Here is a 5,014-nt window from a genome sequence, read left to right on the forward strand (position 1 = left end):
AAAAAAAAAAAAAAAAAAAAAAAAAAAAAAAAAAAAAAAAGCTTACAGCAGAGATAAAACAAGACAACAATGTAAGCTTTTTTTTTTTTTTTTCAACTAGAATATCATTTTCTTAGTGAGGACATCAATGTCCAATGTCTGGTCCTCAATTCTAGAAATCCAGATACAAAATTTTGACTTTACTTTTTTTTCTTTTCCTTCCTTCTTTCCTTGTTCTTTCCTTCCTTCCCTCCCTCCCTCCTTCTTTCCTTCCCTCCTTCCTTTCCTTCTTTCCCTCCCTCCTTTTTTCCTTCCCTCCTTCCCTCCCTCCTTTTCTTTCCTCCATCCCTCCCTTCCTTCCCTCCTTCTTTCCTTCCCTCCTTCCCTTCCTTCCTTCCCTCCTTCCTTTCTTCCCTCCCTCCCTCCCTCCCTCCCTTCTTTCCTTCCTTCCTTCATCTCTTCTTCCTTTTCTTTTTCTTTTTTTGACAGGGTCTCAATCTGTCACCCAGGCTGGAGTCCAGTGGCACAATCTCGGTTCACTCCAACATTCACCTCCCAGGCTTAAGTGATCTTCCCACCTCAGCCTCCCAAGTAGCTGGGACTAAAGGCATGCACCACCATGCCCATCTAATTTTTGAATTTTTAGTAGAAATGAAGTTTCACCATGTTGGCCAGTCTGGTCTCAAACTCCTGACCTCAAGTGATCTGTTCGCCTTGGCCTCCCAAAGTGCTGGGACTGCAGGCATGGGCCACCGTGCCTGGCCCAGAATTTTGAATTTTTTGTCAGAGGTAATGACATTCTATAAAGTGATTCATATTTGAAAACTGTGCACAGGACTGATATATAAAGCAGAATGTTGAGGTCGTGATTTTTTCCATTAAAATTATGCCTTTTCTAGTCCATGGGCCACTTGTGCAATCCATAGTATCTTCTTTGCAGTTAGTTCCAAGGTACCCGGAAATCACATAGTCTTGAGGGAACAGTTCATCCAGGCTGTAGATAAGCCTGATGAGCCACTTCTGTTCCACAATAAAGTGAATTTCCACCAAGTACTTATATCTATCTCATACCCTTTTCTTTTACTTTGTGCTTTTTTCTCCGTTTCTCCTTGTCTTACTTTTCGGGATTATTCTTATATTTACATCATTACTTCAAAGAAATTAAATTAAAATTAATTAGATTATAAATGCAATTGAATATACATCAGAAGTAAAAAAAAAAAAAAAAAATGTGATGGTTTACTACCCAGGCTTTGAGGTCAAACTTGAATTCACCTCATACATATGCACGAAACAGCTATGGGAGAATTGGACACCAACTTAACAGTCATAGCCACAATTTCTTCCTATGTAAAGTGGGGCAGTACTTATCCCTCACAGGGCGAATGTGAAGATTAAATGATCTTATCACATAGATTGGCATACAGCAAGACCAGTACTCAATAAATGGAATCCATGATTATTTAGTCTTAAAGAACTACTTTGTTTATCCGGAGTGAATGATGAATTTGAGTGTTTCCCAGCCCTTTATCGGCATCATACTGACAAAATATCTCATAGAGTAAGACATATGAATAAATAATCTTATTGATTTTATCTAGAATTTTTTATTTTTTATCTAGAATTAATTTAACTCTTAGAATGTAACATTTGCCAGTCCTCATTTCCAAATTCTTGAGAATCCCTCTTGTTGCCCTTTGCATAAGCCATATCAAGCAATAAAAGATAAAATATGTCAAGTCCCAAAGAACAGTAACAAATGCCATGAAAATTCAAAGATTTTCAGCTGGATTGATCAAGGAATAGTTCATGGGGAAGGCGACATTAAAGCTAAAACGTTCAAATGACTGTAGTCCCCTTGAGCAGCTAAACACGAACTCTCATGATTCATTGCACCCTAGAGCTGTGCTGTGGCTTTGAGCATTTAGAATCAGGCTAGTCTGAATTGCTATAATGCTATAAGCGTAAAATATACACTTAGTACAAAAAGTATTATATTAGTAATTTTTCAATATTGATTATATTTTTAAGTTATAATATTTTCTACATATTGGGTTAACTAAAATGTTATTAAAATTCTTTTCACCTTTTTCATTTCCTTTTCTTAATGTAAAAATATACTCATCATCACTGGTCATCAGAGAAATGCAAATCAAAACTACATTGAGATACCATCTCACGCCGGTTAGAATGGCGATCATTAAAAAATCTGGAGACAACAGATGCTGGAGAGGATGTGGAGAAATAGGAACACTTTTGCACTGTTGGTGGGAGTGTAAATTAGTTCAACCATTGTGGAAGACAGTGTGGCGATTCCTCAAGGACCTAGAAATAGAAATTCCATTTGACCCAGCAATCCCATTACTGGGTATGTATCCAAAGGATTACAAATCGTTCTACTATAGGGACACGTGTACACGAATGTTCATTGCAGCACTGTTTACAATAGCAAAGACCTGGAACCAACCCAAATGCCCTTCGACGATAGACTGGATAGGGAAAATGTGGCACATATACACCATGGAATATTATGCAGCCATCAAAAACGATGAGTTTGGGTCCTTTGTAGGGACATGGATGAACCTGGAAACCATCATTCTCAGCAAACTGACAGAAGAGCAGAAGATCAAACACCGCATGTTCTCACTCATAGGCGGGTGTTGAACAATGAGAACACATGGACACAGGGAGGGGAGCACTACACACTGGGGTCAGTTGGGGGGAAATAGGGGAGGGACGGTGGGGGGTGGGAAGCTGGGGAGAGATAGCAAGGGGAGAAATGCCAGATGTAGGTGATGGGGAGGAAGACAGCGAATCACACTGCCACGTGTGTTCCTATGCAACAATTTTGCATGTTCTTCACATGTACCCCAAAACCTAAAATGCAATAAAATAAATAAATGGGAAAAAAATATATATATATAAAGTCATGGCTGGGCGTGGTGGCTCACACCTGTAATCCCAGGACTTTGGGAGGCTGAGGCAGGTGGATCACCTGAGGTCAGGAGTTCGAGACCAGCCTGGCCAACATGGTGAAACCCTGTCTCTACTAAAAATATGAAAATTAGTTGGGCATGGTGGTGCGCACCTGTAATCCCAGCTACTCGGGAGGCGGTGGCATGAGAATCTCTTGAACCCGAGAGGTGGAGATTGCAGTGAGCTGAGATCATGCCACTGCACTCCAGCCTGGGTGACAGAGTGAGACTCTGTCTCAAAGCAAAAAACAAAAATATATATAATCACATATTTGGGAAATGTGCCTCTGGCCATCAATTAACAGGGACCAGATTTACCCCCTCACCTGAAACAGCTAAAAAAATGTAGATTATAAAATAATGCTCTGCAGAACACTGAATGTAAGACAATGAGTGGACCCATGAGAGATGGGAAATAAATGGTGTGCATCCTGTGATTGCCTCAGCTTTTATTCACTGACAGTTTCCAGACCATGGAGCAGAGATGGGGAACCTGGCAGACTCTCTGGGTTAAGGAGGTAGAGCTGAGATTCTGAGGAAACCAAAGCAGCTAGGGTTTACAGGACACAGCAAGGTACAAAAGAAAGCTGCACAGAGAGCAAACCCTGGAGCTCTGCAGCGGGTGCTTGCATCAGTTTCCTATTGCTGCTAAAACATTACCACAAACTTTGTGGCTTGAGGCAACACAAATTTATTCTTTTACAGTTCTGAAGGTCAAAAGTATACATTCAAGTTGTTGGCTAGGTTGCCTTTCTTCTGCAGGGCTCAGGGAGATAATCTGTTTCCTTGTCTTTGTCAGCTTCTAAAGTCACCTACATTCCTTGTCTCCTTTCTTGCATCATGCAACCTCTTGCTTTTATCATCATCTGATGCTTTCCACTCTTATCTCCTGCTTCATTCTTATGAGGGCCCATATGATTAGATAAGAACTACCTGACTAATCCAGGATAACCACCTCACTTCAAGATGTTTAATTTAATCACAGCTTCAAAGTCATCATTGCCTTATGAGGTGCATGAACATATTTGGGGGCCTATTATTCAGTCTACCAAAGTGTCCATTAAGAATTTAGCCGAGTCCTGATTACACATGCATATAAAAAACTACCCAAGGATAAGTACCATCTGAGCAGTGCCTGGCATTCACACAACACGGTGCCTATTCCCACCAGTCAGACTGGAAAACTCCATGATTCACAAGATAGAGTACACAGAAGGATCTTGCCTCAGTAATAGGGAACAGATAGCTCTAGATGGAACACTGTTCTACCCAACAAATCTAAGAGTAAGGCCCCAAAATATTAAACACTTTCCAAGTAACTTAAGTGCATCCTAAAACAAAGCTCAATAAGATTTATAGGAATACCAAATATCTAGCACCCAAAAAAGTAAAATTTACACATAGATTCACTCAAAGTATCAGGCATGCAAGAAGCAATGAAGCACAACTTATAACATGGCAACAGATGAAAACCAACCTAGATGTTAGATTAGTTAGTAAAGCCATTAAGCTAGATATTATATTTTCAAAAAAATAAATGGAGAAATGGAAAATACTTTTTAAAAAACCTCAAATCAAACTTCTAAAGATGAAACTACAATGTGTGACATGAAAAATACATTGGATTGGATTAATGGCAAATTAGATATTGCAGAAGAAAAAAACTAGCAAGCTTAAAGACAGAAAAAAAAAGTATCCCGGGCCAGGCGCGGTGGCTCAAGCCTGTAATCCCAGCACTTTGGGAGGCCGAGGCGGGTGGATCACGAGGTCAAGAGATCGAGGTCATCCTGGTCAACATGGTGAAACCTCATCTCTACTAAAAATACAAAAAATTAGCTGGGCATGGTGGTGCGTGCCTGTAATCCCAGCTACTCAGGAGGCTGAGGCAGGAGAATTGCCTGAACCCAGGAGGCGGAGGTTGCGGTGAGCCGAGATTGCGCCATTGCACTCCAGCCTGGGTAACATGAGTGAAACTCCCTCTCAAAAAAAAAAAAAAAAGTGTCTCAAAAGAAACACAGACAAAAAATAATTTTTCTTTTTTTTTTTTTTTTTTTTTTTTT

General features: G+C 40.1%; 1 protein-coding gene across 2 annotated transcripts in view; it reads right to left on the reverse strand.

The window, feature by feature from the left end:
* Positions 1-5,014, reverse strand: part of CD53 (CD53 molecule) — a 29,191-nt gene that overhangs the window by 8,716 nt on the left and 15,461 nt on the right. The gene's annotated exons all lie outside the window — the stretch shown is intronic.

Source organism: Sapajus apella, unplaced genomic scaffold, assembly GCF_009761245.1.
Source record: "Sapajus apella isolate SASKATOON/1434 unplaced genomic scaffold, GSC_monkey_1.0 scaffold69, whole genome shotgun sequence".
Classification (NCBI taxonomy): domain Eukaryota; kingdom Metazoa; phylum Chordata; class Mammalia; order Primates; family Cebidae; genus Sapajus; species Sapajus apella.